At 40.5% G+C, this 17,401-nt stretch overlaps 1 long non-coding RNA gene across 5 annotated transcripts; it reads right to left on the reverse strand.

Annotated features, from left to right (window-relative positions):
* Positions 1–6,097: 6,097 nt before the first annotated feature.
* LOC124068682 lies at positions 6,098–10,955 on the reverse strand. Of its 5 annotated transcripts, none has more exons than XR_006844961.1 (4): positions 10,846–10,922; positions 10,567–10,652; positions 10,293–10,350; positions 6,098–6,674 (listed from the first exon to the last, which is right to left on the reverse strand). It is a non-coding gene; the product is annotated as an uncharacterized LOC124068682 (long non-coding RNA). The 5 variants fall into 5 exon arrangements; XR_006844959.1 differs by having other exon boundaries at positions 10,548–10,652; XR_006844957.1 differs by lacking the exon at positions 10,567–10,652 and having other exon boundaries at positions 6,099–6,674; positions 10,846–10,955.
* Between the last annotated feature and the right edge of the window lie 6,446 nt (positions 10,956–17,401).

Consider the following 17,401-nt stretch of genomic DNA (forward strand, 5'->3'; position numbering starts at 1 on the left):
ACCTTTTCTTTAAGTGTTTATTTCCACAATATCTGTGCATGGAACACTCACACTCACACCTAGGGGCAATGTAGAGTAGCCAATTAACCTAATGTGCATGTTTTTGGTATTGTGGGAGGAAACTGGAGTACCTGGAGAAAACCCACGCAGGCACAGGGAGAACATGCAAACCCCACTAGAAGGGCCCAGACCTGGAACACTCTTGCTATGAGGCGATAGTGCTAACCACTGCACCACCGTGTCTAGAGGCAATAGTCAGACGAATTGTCTTTCTACAAGCACCTCCATGAGATGAGTGACGACCAGATTTTGTCTCTTGACACAGTTTACCCCAATGTTGATGTCTGTCTCATTTCTCTAGCCCTTGGCTCCCCTCCTGTACCTGCCACCATCTCCATCGCCCCACGAATCACAGGCCTCAACAGAGCAGGACGTTAATCAGTGACTTTCAAGAGTTCATTTCAAACTACGTGTTTCAGTCTGCTATTGTTGTTGTCCATAATACCTAACATTAGTTGATCAGCTGACATTAGCTAACATTAGCTAAAATTGCTGACACACTGCAGGAAGTATTTTTTTAGCTAACCAGCATAACATCAGTTAAAAGTTCATTGTAATCCAGCAACTTTTCAGTGCCAAATATTTGTTTCAGTGCCATGACGTTTTCAACACTAACGTTTCCTCTTTAAGTTCATGTTTCATTTTCATTTTCAATTTTATTTTTAATGCAAAAATTCGCTGTCACTGTTGAGGTCATTGAAAGTTGAAGCCTGGTCTTAGCTGTCAATGAGAGTAAATCAACAAGAAGCTAAATGCAGAGAAGCTGCAGGACAGGCTGGCAGGTGCATACCAGGGCAGGTCATCTGAGATGTGAATTACAGTATGTGGAGTGGTATATGATGAGGTGTGTTTAGCAGCTATTTTGTGGCGCGCAGGTGATTTTCAGTGATAGGGTTAAGGTCGGCTAGCTTTCCATTAGCCTGGACAGCACTCAGTCACCTTCACTTTCACCCTTCCTCAGGCCATACATTAACATTCACTCTGTCTCTGCCGTGTGTGTGTGTGTGTGTTTCCTGGTGTTTGTCTTTCAGTTCTTTATGCCTGTCTGTGTGTTTCTGTGTTTGTGTGTGTGTCAGATTGTGTGCAAAAGTGTGCATGAGTGTTAATCTCCTCAATATTGCCTCCATGAAATTGACATTTGACAGTAATTGTGTAGCGACAGCGATCCAGTCCACCTCACGCTCTGATTGGACGAGGATATTACACACACACACACACACACACACACTCACACACACTATGACTATATGTCACACTTCCTGGTGGTTAACAGCACAAATAGAACGTCAAAACACAGCTCTCACAGTTTTGCCGTGGATGGAGGGATGAAAAGAGGAAGAGACGGATGGACCTGGATTTTCTCAACACCATGAAGCAGGAAACAGTTTGGAAAGAAACAAATGAATCGAAGGAAGGAAGGAAGAAGAGACACTTGAGAGAAAACAAGAGTAACTTTCAAACAGGCTCATGTTAAATACACTTAACTTCCTTTTTCAAATGTATGTTTTTCAGATAATTTTCTGAGAAATTCAATGAAGTGTACATTTCCACAGCATTAATAGCATTAAAACAGCATCCCTACACATACATACCTTTTTCACCACTCATCATTTTAAGTTGCTTCCATTAGCAGTTTGTCAAACATAGTTATGATTCTGTAAGTGAAACTCAACATTTACTATACTGACGTTTCACAATAAAAGTCTTCCAGCAGCTTTATGAAATAGTTCGAACGGTTGTGGAAAACATATCCACTTGTTGCGAGTTAAATGAGAATATACCAGTCTCAGGTCTGTGCATTAAGTATGAAGCTAGAATTGCCAGGTGGGTAGCTTAGCATAGCATAAAGCCTGGAAGCAGGGCAAAACCACCAACCTTGTTGCAATGGTTTGTTTCCTTTGCTCAGTATAAAAAACAGGTAATTGTTGAGGCTGTATTCACTCAGACTGAAATACTGTTCATTGTCTGTGGATTAGCTTGACAGAAGCAGTTAAAACATTTAACCCAGGAATATTCCTTTAATCAGTATTAAAGGAAGATTAAAACTGCTAACAGCCTGCATGGAACCTGCCCCCATCCATACTGAGCCCATAAACGGAAAAAGGTTGACTTAAAAGTAATGAAGATAACATGTAATATCATCATCAAGCAATAAAAGGCTAATTGGTCCATATGTGCTTTGGCAGATATTATTCATCAGTTTTCAATTTGAAACGTTACTACTAGTTTTTGCTGTATTAAAAGAACCTTAAGTGTTCTGGGTAACAAAATGAACTGTTGATGTCCAGTCTTTGAGACTGTCATTATATGAACATCAGCGTTTTTTTTTTTGTTTGTTTGTTTTTGTTTTTTTAAGTATTTACTGAAGGGTGTGCTTTAGTTAAATAAGTATAAGGTTGAAAATTGTTGAAAATTTTGACAACCTTGTTTGCAATTAGTACCTCATCTCCTTCTCTGTCTCTCACTCTCTCCATGTTTTCTTCCACCTCTAAGCACCTTGGACAGGACCTACGGCCATTCCACCGCTGATTAAACCTAATAATTAGCTCTGTGTGTGTGTGTGTGTGTGTGTGTGTGTGTGTGTGTGTGTGTGATTTTTATCATAGTTTTGAGGACATCCTACTCTTCCCCAATCAGCAGCCAGCTCCCTGTGGGCAGACGCTAATTAAAATCAATAGTCTCCTTAGACTGACACTGAAGGTACGACTGCAATGAAGCAACACAACTGAGAGACGGTATTCACTATCTTCAAATATCAGGGTTTTCACTGAGAACAGCTCTTCAGTAAGAAACAAATCCTGGGAAACACACAGTCAGATACATAAAGTCATTTTCTTTGCAGTTTAAATCCAAACCTGTTACTGTGAGTGCATATGAACCTCAGTGTTGACAGTGAAGTCTCTGTTAGCTTGGCAGGGTGAAGGTGTTGGGGGTGGGGTGGAAGGTCACAGGGACCTCATTGACCTCAAGATGTGCTCCAAGATAATCACAAAAACCTTTTGTGTATACTCAACAGGCAACAACAGTGAGCTGCATCTGTCTAAGGGCTGCTAACATCAACAGAGACTGAACGTACCTGTGAAGATCATGTTGCAACAGATGATTTTAAAATATGTTAATAGTTTCCTTCAAGGGATTGTTCCTCTGTCCTAATAGTTTCCTTCAAGGGAAGGAAATAGTTTCCTTCAAGGGAAACTATTAGGACAGAGGAACAATCTGAAAAGATGAAACACGATAACTGTGGTGCATTACAATGCATCTGTGTTTTTACATGGACACCAAGTTACTAACTGTGCAAAACACGCCAGTACACCTGGACTCATCTTATCTTATATTCCTTATCCCTTCAGTTTCTACTAAGAAACACACCAGCTATCTACCACTTCCACTCCATATGCTAATACATTAGCATATATTGTAGTGTTAGTACAAAACACTGCAGACTTGTCCTATAACATCATTAAACTCAAATTCTATACATCGTATAGAACTTCATCGCCCTGCCATTTCTCTTAGCATGCATTAATAAAATAATCTCCATCATCAATTCACTCACAGTTTAGTGGAGGTAGATGGCAGCTGTGGAATCGTATAAGAAGACATTCGAGTCACAACAGTCCTGTGGTGCACAGGACATGGTGATGAACGTAATCTTGACCCTTTGTCTCCAGGCTGTGCAGCCAAATTCACACCACAATCTCACTGGACACACAGATTTTCTCACTAGATGTAAATGCACAACATGTGAGCTCTACATGCTAATTTAAAGGCATTTTATATCTGAGAGAAATGTAACTTGGTTGAAGAACACAGTAGGTACATACTGAGAAACACTGATAGAAGCATTTAGGTCTTTAAGTTTGTAGTCAAGAAACTGCAGGACTAACAATAATGCCTGTTAAGCACAAACAGCTGTGTGTGGTGGCCTCTTGTACTGTGTATGTATAGCTGATGTGTTAATGGTGGGATGGGTGTAGGTGATAGCAGTGTAGCAGTGTTTAGTTCCATCCCACATATTAGCAGCTGCTTTCTTTCCATCCATCACACACAGTCTGCCTGAAACGCACCACCAAAGAGACACATTTATCAAAGCCTCTGTAGATGGCAACACACACAAACACACTGACATGCACACACACCGCCAACTCCGCCAAACCTACAGTAAGGGCGATCACTGCAACACACACACACACACACACCCCAATAGTGTTGTGGTTGACAGAGTTGCGTGTGATGAATTGTATGTCTCTTCAAGACTTCTCAAAGTTAATTTTCTAAAGACTGCTGCCCATTGGAGAGGAGAGAAGAGATGATAGGAGACTGGTCAGCGTGTGTGTGTGTGTGTGTGTGTGTGTGTATCACTCAGCTGGTTTTCTATCAGAATGCTTTGGCCAGTGTTGGCTACCGGCAAAGTCTTTACTCTCACTCTCACAATTTTGTGTCACCCAATGAATAAATCTGAATTATTTTACTGGATGTATGGCAGCTGTGGAGTCAGCTCGGTGCTCATCTCAGGTCATCACATGCTACCTCGAGACGTCATGCAGATGCAGATGGTTTAGCATCTGTGCGTGTCTGATGCAGAAAGCCTTGGTAACACGTGGCCAATCTCAAGCAGCACTTTGGTTAAGTTTGGGCACAAAAACTACTTGGTCGAGACCATGAGATCCAAACTCTCGCTGCTCTCTGTGACAGAAGATCTTTCAGCCCGTCTCTGAGCGTGGATATTCAAAACAGGTGTGGATTTGTTGTGGGTGGAGGAGATAAACAGTACTGCTCCCACATAATCAGTGTCACCCATGCAGTTCCATCCAGTGAACTTTACCTTAGGAAGGTAACATAAACCAAAAGACAGCAGAAAACAAGGAAGGATCAGAGGAATGAGGAAAGCTGTTAGAAAGACAAGAAAAACTGACAGAAAACTCCTTCACTTGTATCAATTAGGTACACACACAAACACAAACACACACACACACAGACCATGACAGTTAGCTACTTAGCTTGCTGCTTCTGCGTGTGTGTGCGCGCGAGCGTGTGTGTGACAAAGTGGTGCCATTATCCTCCTCTGACAAAAAAACCTCTCTGAGGGCAATTTCTAGAAATTATTTTAACAATGGGGTATGCCAAATGTCAGCATTCACTAATTATGTTTATGCTAATTGTTAATTAGTGTCTTAATGGGATGATCTTAATTAACAAAAGGTTTGCGGCTGCCGCTGGCAACGAAGCTGCCATAAAGGAGATTTAATTGCTGCACAGTGCTTGATGAACATGGATTTATTGGGCATTTTAACTACAGTGCATGTCGTTTAATTCTATGATGGATAGAATGGACGAATAGAGCCGATAAAGAATTGTGTGTGATTGTGTGCGTGTGTGCGTCAGGTATTAGTGGGACACACAGTGTGGAGGCGCTGTGGTCTGTGGTACTGAAAGTCTCTTGCTGAGTGTCTGACTGTGTGACACTTTGTTACTGGAGACCTCGTGAACCACAAACTAAAGTCTCCAGCACCTGATCAACCAATCCGGTATTAATGTCATTATGTCTGTATAATGCATATAAATGTTTGCTTGTGTTCCAGCCCCTGGAGTCCATGTTCATGGACATGTTAGACGAAGTAGCTGAAAATTGTAAATACAGTGATGGAATGTTACCAAATTCATTAAGCCAAATAACCATTTTGAGATAATTTATTTCAGTGTTTCTATTTTCCTCTAGTTTTACTCCACTAGATATATTTGACAGCTTTAGTTGAATCTGAACAATTTGCAGAGTGAATGCTGCATCAGAGCCCAAGTGGCACAATTTTAAATTAAATTATTTCATCAGCAATCAGATTTTAAAAAATGTTAGATGTGCTAAGTGGCCAGACTGACAATCAGTCATCCCAAGTGCACGTAAATGTGTAAACGTGTTTAAATTTCCTCCTTTAGTTGTAATTTTTATAAAATTTTCATTCAAGTACTTTTGGGGGGGATTTTCACTTTTACCAAAGTAAGTATGACATTTGTGTACTCATTACTTATTCATTTAGAAGCAATTACATGACTTCCATCCATCTATCTCTCCTCTACATGACTTCACACACACACACACACACCTCTGAACACCTTATTTATTCCTGAAAGTAGGCCTACCAGTGGACACAACAGGTAAATAAGACACCTTTGGGAGACGTTCCAGACAAGACTTGCTCGCACAACTTTCGTACCAATCCTCAATTTCAACTCCTGCTACTAAGAGCAAAAAAGCTTAAGTAAAACTGTGTTTTCTAGGCCAATCAACTTTACTGTTAAGTACCGAATTTGAGATTGAAAGGGGGCAGCAGAGTGGTTCAGTGGTTAGCACTGCTGCCTCACAGCAAGAGGGTTCGGGTTCAAATCCCAGTCTGGGCCCTTTTGTGTGGAGTTTGTTCTCCCTGTGTTTCCTCCAGTCTCTTCCCATAAGCCCAAAAACATGCACATTGGGTTCACTGACTGCTCAACATTGCCTCTAGGTGTGTGTGATTGTCTGTTTTTGTGTGTCGTCCCTGCGACTGACAGACGACCAGTGGAGGTTGAACTCCGCCTCTCGCACTCTTGTCAGCTGGGATAGGCTCCAGCCCCCTGTGACCCTGTGGTACAGAAAATGGATGGATTACTTACAATACTTACCGACATCACACCAAAAGTGTCTCTACTGTTACTAAGTAGCACCCAACACAGGACTGTGCTCATCAGGCGAACATCACAAGGCTTTACAGGACTTTAAGACAATGAAGCATGACTTTACTGTTATTTAAAATACAAGAGAGAGCACTTCTGTTCATCATTTCATGGCCAACGTAACCAAACAGACAGATGATAGACTGAATAATCACATAGTAAATAAAAACATTTAGAAATGTTTGGAAATGTGCCATAAGCAAAGTCATTATTTAAAGAGACGCACTTGTTTACATATATTATCAATTCAGCAGGTTAAGTAGCAAAACTAAGCCTATCCAGCCTTGTTGCCTGCAGTGCCTTCATTATACTATTGATTCAGGGATACGGTTTTTGACGACAGCCTTATTCGCATGTGATGTTTTACTGTTGTATCTTATGCCACATCCAGCCCCAGGTTAATGTGCCAAAGCAGCTGATTAGAAATTAATCATCTCACAAAAGAGAGCGTCCTGAATTTAAATTTTTGACTTTGTTGACTCCTACTGCAGACTAAAACACTCACGTATAGCTCAAGGCCTTGGTCCTGTTGCCTTGCTCTTCTGGGTGTGTCCATATTTGAGTGTGTATTGTGTGGTTATTGTGTCTTTGCAATGTGTGCTGCGAGATGCCTTGTGTTTTACTGTGTGCGTGTGTGTGTGTATGTGTGTGTGTGTGTGTGGGGGGGGGGGTGTGTGTGTGTGTGTGTGTGTGTGTGGCAGTAGGGGGGTGGGGTTTGGTTTGGGGGGGGGGGGTCATAAACAGCAGAATGGATACATTGTGTTGTGGAGATAAAAGATTCCAGTGGACAGATCAATAGGCCATATCAGCCTGCTGTTAAATTACTGATAACACTATTTGCTTTATTTGCTTTTTTCTGCTGCTGCACACACGCCACATTTCTCTGCCTGGAGCTCTGATGTTATACTTGACGTGTGTGTGTGTGTGTGTTCTCTCTATTATATGTTCCCACTGATAATAAAGTGAGGAGCAGTCAGCAAAGTTAGGACATTTCCTTCGTGCTCGAGTATAAATGTGACAGCTTCAGTTGCATTTAAATCCGTGTGCATATGAAAACAAATCCAGCTAATCTCTTTTTTATTCCATTTTTCTAATGTTGCTGTCTATTCTTCACATGTGCCCTGTTTTGCAAAGGCTTTTGTTGGCAACATCAAAACGTCATCTGAGAGCTTGTAGGCACACCTCTTTGAATTACTCCACAAACAAAGTAAAATCTTCATAATCATAACCAAAGTACCACAGATCCAGGAAACAAACAACAAAATTAAATAATGTTGTAAATTATTTATTTATTATATAATATAATGTCTGAGGAGTGCACGTGTTTAGTGAGGCTACCATTTGGTTATTTTTTTTTTAGTACATTCAGTACATTCTTTTAATCAGACTCTGAGAGGTCTGGAAGGATGACTTGCATGAATACTAACTTACAAACATACACATTTTAATTTTCTACCTCAAATTCCATGAGCTTACAATAAAGAGATGATTCTGTAAGACGAGGCAGAGACAGCACTCGGTGTGGATTGGTGTTATAATTGTCAGAGAGTTTGACTTAATTATCCAAGATTGAGCTCTTCAGATTGGAACATCTTGTCCTAATCATGAGGTCTTTCTTCCACTGTGATTGGCTGTGACAGGAACACGATCGCTTTTGACAGTAAAGACATGAAGTGGACGGACAAGTGAGTTAGCAGTGGTCCTGAGGACACTGCAATTAGTCATATATTTCAAAGTAATAATTACCTATTATTTAAAAAACAATTTGCTGCATTCTCCTGTAATGGGATGTGGGACAGGTGATCTCTAAAGGAATATTTTTTGTGCTTTTTTGCCACTCAAACAGTAGTGATCATGGTAGTGATATTAATAGACTCAGTTCCCAAGATAAAGACCAATAAAGTTTTTCAAACTTCCTTTTTGTTCCTGGTGTGTAGACCATGCATGTGTTAGTTATTTAATTTAATTTACCATTTCTAATTTATTTAAATTTTACAAAATGGCTTAAGAGGTGGTTCAAACCCTGACCCCTGAAGTCCACATCTCAATGTGTCCTCAGACACTGAACCCCAAACTGAGCAGGTGGTATCCCCCGCCATGAGTCCACGAATGTAAAGTGCTCTGAGTGGTCAGTCAGACTAGAAGAGCACTATATACTACAGTCCATTTAGCATTACAGTCTCTTATATTCTGCGGATGCTTTTTCTCATTACATTCATTCATTTTATTCAAAGCACCTTGCATTAAGTGCATTTGAAAGAAAAATAGTCCTAGTGAGTACAACACAACACACAAAAATACTCATCAAACAGTTGCTTCAAACTAAGGTCCCACAAGTGCCACCCCAGACCCCCTTCTGAACACATCCCTGAACACAAAAGAGTCATTTCAGAATGAGTGTCTTCAGAAAAGTCACTGCTTCACAGACATTCAGCCATATTTGATAAGCCTCTCACTCTAACTGTGGCCACTATGAGCACATCCCACGGGTTTGTTGCCCCCACTGGCTGATGCAAATGTCATTTCATACAGAGCTGTGGCACCTTTATTGTTACAACATGTTTTCTGTCATGACCGCTCACCAACGCGTGCAATCAAATAAGATGAAGGGAATGTAACTTTAAAAAGCTGCATGAGACAATGAAGTTACACAGATCGCACGAGACTTTCTGCATCACTAAAGGGAAAACGTACAGAAATATGTGGTAGACTCTCAAAGGGTGAGTAAAGTGTGTGTGCTTATCTGCCCTAGTGCTCCTGTGTGTAATGTGTCAGTGCAGGACAACAGTTCACACTTTCATATGCCGAAGGAATGTGAGTGGACTCTGGTGGAGAGAAGGTTTCCCTCTCTTTGTCCTTATAAATGTTGTCAAGTGGCCAGCTATGACCTGATAGCAGGCCACTGTGTGTGTGTGTGCGTGAGTGTGTGTGTGTGCACGCGTGTGTGTGTGTGTGTGTATGTCCTCCCAGCAGTAAAGTGTATTTTATTGGAGTTAACACTAAGGTCAAATAAAGCAGATTTATTTCTACGGATTACTAGCACTCTGCTAGCCAGTCCATAAAACAGAAACCAATCACTGACACACACACACAGATACTCACATGCACATACACACACATTCACAATGAAGGACTGTGCAGCGGAGATATCAGTGCCACTGTGCGAAAGAGCCACTCTGAGAATAAGGTGTTACATTTAACCATTTTAGCCCTGAAAACCCACACAAACCTCACAGTGATTTCGGGTTGTTAAAGCTGAACACTGACTCTCATCACCTGACTGGTGCACAGTGTTAACGTTCTTACCAAAATCCATTTTCCACTCGTTCACATGCTCACTTTATGTTGCATTTCATTGCAATACAGCTGTGTATACAGTGGAGTTTACAGATGCAGATATCTCACAAACATTTTGTTGCTACCTGTCCCACACTCTGAAGGAGATGAGTACAAAACACTTTGACTCAAATGCAAAATTATTCATTTCGCTATTTAGACATTGAGACTTTTTAAATCACCTTTGTCACCTTTGTTGCTGCTCGTTTCCTCCAGCAGGTGGATCATTAAAGCTGAGTTTTCTGGTGACTGAAATGAAAGGCACACAAAGTTACCATGGATGGCATTTGTAACCAGTCAGTGGCAAAAATAAATAAATACATAAAAACACACTCCTATACTTAATTGTACTTAACACATGAATAACAAATCAGCATGTTATCGTGTTTAAGTTTTTCACGCTAAAACAACAGTAGACATGGCAGTATATTGTCGGATTAACACACATGTAGCATCTCCACCCACCACCACCACCACCACCACCGAAAGATGGTCAAAGGCTTGAACCGTTGATTTTTGATTTATTGCGAATCTCCACATCACCGCGAGAGCTATGCATAAAGCACAAAAATACATTAACTACACAGGCATGTAGCTTCAAGCATTAGCCTAGCTTAACGTTCATTCACGTAGGTTAACACTCACAAACTCAGCTTAGCAAGTATTAAAAGTTGTTGTGACATTACAAAATTGTATTAAAGTATAAAACACAAATTAACAGTACAATATGCTATGAAGACTAACCTTGTGCCTCTTCGGAGAGCGCATTGAACAGTCATTCAAGCGTTATTTCAGTTTGTTGTGTTTACGTCCACGTTCACCGTCTCCGTTATGTTTTTGGTACCGTGTCGCGGTAGGAACTAGCGGAAATTGAGTTAGTAATTTCAAAATAAAAGCCCTTCAGAACAAAGCAGCATATAAGGCAAGAAAAAGTTACAGCATACGAAAGATAATATCAGTAATGAAATTAATAGCACACGACTGTTAAACAGCACTGTCTTTTCTTTGGAATTAAATTTTAATTGGGTCAGTTACGACACATGATGCTGCAATAGGTTGATATGTAGTTATTATGATTCGGTTTTGTTGTATCTAAATATGGTTTTCCCTGCTCTATACAACACGTGTGTTTTACTGTGATAGGAAAGAATAGAGTACAACTCAAGCCAAAAAAAAAAAAAATAAAAACTCCACTTCGGCTTTAATACTACTAGAACTGAATCAACACAATCATCTCTCACATAGTGTCCAAAAATGAAAATGAAGCACGCAAAGATAGGAACTTCTGAACAGGTGTAGGTTATGGTAACATGGACACAAAATGCATTAATTTCTTCATACACTTAAAATGACATCCCAGCCTCCAGTCCAAACAGTTTGCCCGAGGATTAACCGAATGGGATCCTGTTTCTCCCTGTGCACGTGTGAAGGGGGTAAATTCAGACTGGAACGGGGTGTTAATTTCAGTTGGCGTTTCGGTTTTTGAAAATGGCACACACAGTACAATATGAAACATTCAGTTCCAACTTTGGTCATCCAGCCCTTAGACTCTGTTGGAAGTGGTCACAATATTCTGCCTGTCATATTATTTGCAGGATACTACAGGATGTGTTTTTTAGGTAAGAAGCTACAGCTGCTGTGGCGTTTCTGTCATTACTGTGACTCAGAAGTGGATGCACAACATGCTGATGAATGATTCACTGATTAATCAAGTAGCAGAGGACAAAATGGCATTTGTTGACTTTAGACTGCACTGATTGGCTGCCATAATTTCCTGCTTTGTCAAGATGATAGGTTGTAAATATTGATCTGCTGGTCCTGTGTGTGTGTGTGTGTTCATACCTGGTACTAATAAGCATTCTTGCTTTGTTCATTAAGACACTGTGAGTCAATGAGGAAGGTAGATCTGTCCCACTTGAGGTGACGCTCTTGAGGGATTACTTTGACACGCAAGGTGAGGGACTAGAAAAGCTCAGGGCATCCACAGACTACCTTCCTGAATCTGACTAAGCTCCCATTCATAACTTCTGAAGTTGTGGCTTATTCTAAAGTATGTGTATGTATGTAACCACTGTGCCTATGGTTCACAAGTTACAGAAATTAGTGAAGTGTGCAGCGAGGGACCACACGATCAAATGCTGGACTGTTTGGTTGTAATTAGTATGACATTAAGCAATGCAGGCAAATGGACACAAGTGGTGTTCTGAAGTAGTTTGTGTTTTGAGTGCTTTTGTTTGCTTACTTGTCCTGAGCACAAACAACAGTTTTGTGATTTGTTTGTTTGTTTTTTTGTAAATATGTCACAAATAAAATAATTATATAGGCTGCCACTAACCAGGACTTCAACCTCCATCAAAATATAGGGAGATCTGCAATGCCTCCAATGGCATCAAACATAACAACACATACAAATTATTTTAAAATACAGATCACCTGTGCTGGTAATGTGTGTTCTCAATGTATAATACATATTGCAATAGAGTGGTAAAAGCTGAGAAAAACAGCTTAAAACACACTGTCACTCCCTACTCTAATAATCACATGGTTTCTCCCAGAACCTTAAACTGGTGCTCAGTTTGCCTGTGGACTCTTTTAGTCTGAGCACCCTGGAGAGCTCACTCCAAGTTCAAGACCTGCACACACTATTGCACAATCCAGCAACACATTGAAGGCAGCATTTTAGAAAACGTTATGCTACCAGAACTGTGTATTTCGATCACCACACCGAGTTTGTCTTTTGCATGTCAGGCCTCCATTCAGCCCCAGCTGAGGAGCACCTACCACATCCATAAAACAAACACCATTAATACATACCACAGATCCAATGAAACATTTCATGCTTCTCTTTCCTGTCTCATCTCTTCCTTTATTGTTACACATTCTGTTTAAACTATTGACACGACAAATTGAGAAGAAATGTGAGAAGCATTAGTAATGAAGAGGACCTTATTCACTGTCTTATTCACTACGGTGTGTTAGATACAGCTGAGGAGTAACCAACTGCTTAAGAACACACACACACACACACACACACACACACACACACTGATCACTGAGCTGTGACCCCCACCCATAAAAACTCATCTGGCCCAGTGCCACAGCCTAACCTCAGGGTTACAACAGATCACCAAAATGACCTCCGGTCAGGTGGGGAGACAAGGGTTAAGTCACCTGTCTGTCAACTCACACCCATCCCTCTGCTCCTCTAACAACTTAATGAATCAACTGAGCAATACTTTGTGACTAAAATAAACACAGAAGAACAGAATGTTGTAAAATCTTAGCAAAATGTTGTTTTTCAGAGATGATTGCCGTAGCTTTACAAATCCCTTTTACCCATCAGAAATCAAGAGAGAGATACATAAAGGGTTAGTTTAAGTGAAGTGGTGCAATTTGTTAAGATACGGTCATAGCTTTGCTTTAAAACATTCCAGAATGAACTAGATAGATAGATAGATAGATAGATAGATAGATAGATAGATAGATAGATAGATAGATAGATAGATACTTTATTGATCCCGAGGGAAATTCAAGTTGGTTACGTTCAACTAACATAACCAACAGAACGTAAAGAAAAAACCATGCTGGTGTTTTGTCAAAGACGTCCATGTGTTGTGTTGCAGACATGTCTGCTGGAGTTAGCATGTTAACCAGGTAGCTGCGGCTCGTCCTGTCCTGTAATCCCACTTTGTGCCTGCAGCGTTCTGTGCTACAGACCAAACATCACTGAATGTGTTCTGTGTGCGTCTCCAAAGCCTTAAGAACACATCAGTAGGCCACAGTATTGCACAGGCTGACATATTCCCTTATTTTATTTTTTTAATTGTGATTTTAAATTTATCCTAAATAGATTTTGGCAGTAGTGTAATCAACAGGCCACAAAGAAAGTTTTGTTTTTAAACAATAGACTCAGTCATTTCCTACACCAGCTGCTAATTGTAGTTTTTGTCTGGCACTAGTTTAATCCACAGTGAGTGTTCAGGATAGCAGGGTGGTTTACTGAGTTGAAAAAAACTATGGCGCGCGTTAAGGTACGGACAAATGAAAGTGTGAAAACGAGAAAGACAATCAGGGAGACGGGCAGAGAGACATGCAGGGAGACAGTGAGGGACGGAGACGGGCAGACAGTAGAGTTTAATGATTCCAGATGAGCTGAGTGGTCTGCCTGACAACCGAAATGAACAGGAATCAATAGTGAGAGCGTCTGTCTGCAGCAGATAAGACACACACACACACAATGTTGACTATTAAAGACGACAGCTTGAGATATTACACTATTAGTTATGCTATTTTTAATCAGCTATCATATTTAATTAATTCTTCAGGTCAGATGCTATCTGAGTGTCTAACTGTGGGTATTTGTGTGTGTGTGTGTGTGTGTGTGAGGAGGCTGGGGGGTTATTACTCCTGTAATGGGGAAGAAGAGGGCTGCTAATCTAAAATATAGAACCTTGAAAAGACACCAAATAGAAAAACAGGCCAAGTGGAGGAAGCAGAGAGACTGATGAAAAACGAGAGAGTCGGGAAAATAATTTGAACTCTGTGTTTAATAAATAGGGTTGTATTGATGTGGGTCTTCGAAAACAAGTACTTTTGGGCAACATCCATCACAGAAACCTTTATCATTAGCTTGTAAATAAAAAAATTACACTGCGTCTAAAAATATGCACAAATGACACACACATAACAATCAGCAGAAAATGTGTTTGGAGTTACTGGAATGAGCCACTGATGAACAGTAATGATGTGCATTTACTCAAGTACTGTACTTGAGTACAATTTCAAGAACTTATGCTCCTCTACATCTCAGAGGCAGATATTGTACTTTTTACTCCACTACATTTACTCACTTGAATTACTTTTCAGATCACAGTTTTCCTCCACTTCCTGTCCAGTGAAAACCACGTATCTCCCAGTCTGCTGATTTGTGATAAACATAAACAACACATAAACATTTCTTTATGTGTTGTAAAAATTCTCATTCTTAAACAAAATAAACCCTTTAAAAGCCCTAAGAGGTTGACTTTTTAGCGGCTCTTCTTTCCTGTGGCTCTTACAGCACAAACATGTGCTGATCTTGTAGAATATGATGCATTGTTGTAAACTGAACCAGTCACCAGTATATGAAGTAGTTAAAATAAGCCCAAGCTTAAACATCTACAGCAGCAAAATGGAAAAGATTGTGAATAAATTAAGTTTGGCCTACACCTGCTCTAATTGGAAAGTGTGATGAGATGACTTTTGTTGACTTTTGGTGCCGTATAAATAAACTGAATTGAACTGAATGAATAACATACAACTGAAAACGTATAAAAGGAAGAATTATGCATAAAAATGTAAAAGCAAACAAACAAATTAATTATGGAAACTAAGAACAATAATACTATAATGACAACAATAAGAGGAAACATTCCTTCAAATTTTCATGGACTTTGTCTCCGAATGTGTCCATCCGGTGAAGTATTGATCAGTTGTATGTAGTAATGATGTCAAGAGCATCAGCTGAAGTGGGGGACAGTGAACACAGCCGATCACATGTCCAGTGTGGACACAGTATGTATAAGGGCTGAGGACATGAAGGTTGAGGGTCTGGCGAACACCCTGATATCATCAGCTCACCGTGAGCAGCCAGCAGTGTGAGATCAGGCAGCTCGACTGCTAATTATAGTAATTATGATTCATTACTGGCTGAGATTAATTTAATAAAGAGGAGGCTGAGCAGAGCTCGTTAACCTTCATTAGAATAATTATAGACACAAGACACACACAAGCCACAAGCTCAATCTCACACACGCACACACACACGTGGTGAGAGGGAGAGGCTTGGGAGTGTTCCCACAGTGTGTGCCAGCACACACTGTGGGAACTAGGACTGACTGACTGTGTGTGTGTGTGTGCATGCGTGTGCATACGTGCGTGTGTGTGTGGAGGGGGGGGGGGGGGGGGGGGGGGGGGGGGGGGGGGGGGGGGGGGGGGTTACTGAGTCATAATTAAAAATTAAAGTTAGCATCTGCAAAATACTCTCACTTGACAGTCCTTTCTGCCTCATGTTATTATTGTTATGAGGACACTGCAGCTCCTTACACTGATAGTCACACTTTTTCATACACACACACACACACAATTTTATTATGGCATTTTACCAGTACTGCAGACTTTAGTTCCTGTATTGTTCGTTTCCTGTTCTATTGCAACTACATTACCGTCATTATTATTATTATTATTATTGTTATTATTATTATCATATGCTTCTAAGTCTTTAAAGATAACAGTTCAGTATCTATGGATTTTATTATACTCAGTTATCCAGCAGGCCTGCATGTTTTTATTTCATTACTTCGGTGTCAGAGATGCAGTGTGGAACAGGGTTAGAATGATGTATCAGTTTACAAAAATACAGAATCCATCATGTATCTTTAATCTGACACATCACACCTGGAATTTATTTCCCCAGGAGAGGCTGCATTACTACGGTACTTGGATTTCATCTGCAGATCAAGCAATAATGAGAGTTAAGATTCCTCCATACGCACCGGGCGGATTGTCTCGAACCACTTCTCTGTCCTGTTCTTGTTCCTTTGGCAGCGTCTGTTGGCAGAGCTTTAAAGTTTTTTTCTTCTTCACCATAGTTAAAATGCTAATATTTTCCAAAGGTGAATAAGTTACTGTGATATTTAATATAGTTAATATATTGACTGTTTAAAAATAAAGCCATAAAGCAGCAAGTAGATCAAGACACCCCACCCCTATAATGGGTTCAGCTCTCTGATTGGCTAATCATGTCTCATTGTTTCAGCCATTATTTTGCTCAACTTTTAATTTCTTCCTCCTAAGGATCATTGAGCAAGGCAATTACATGGAGCTGACCTTGTGTATTAGGGCCGAGGAGGAGGACAGGAAAGATGTCCCATCACTTCTTTCTTTTTTAAATTTCTTCCACAACAATAAAACAAAAGTGTGGCCTTAGAGCCTCCATCACTACTCCTCTCTCCTCTGTGGCTGAAAATGAGAGTCAACGGAATATTAAGTCCCTAGCATTTGAATAAACACGTCGCGTGTTAAATCAAAATCCAATTCTGTGGTCTATTATTTTCTGGCATAGTAATGACTGCCAAGGATTAGGAATCAATATTTCACTGCAGCGGGGACATTACCGGCTTTATTCAGGCCGTAATTGAGTTTTGAGGAGAGGCCCTGCCCTGGAATCTGCATTAAAGATAAGCGCTCCTTTCATATGGACGTAAGTAAAGCTGGAGCCAGACGACACGTCAGCCACGCGTCAATTACAACGCGCGCAGTT

This window comes from Scatophagus argus, chromosome 12 (genome assembly GCF_020382885.2).
Source record: "Scatophagus argus isolate fScaArg1 chromosome 12, fScaArg1.pri, whole genome shotgun sequence".
Lineage (NCBI taxonomy): Eukaryota > Metazoa > Chordata > Actinopteri > Scatophagidae > Scatophagus > Scatophagus argus.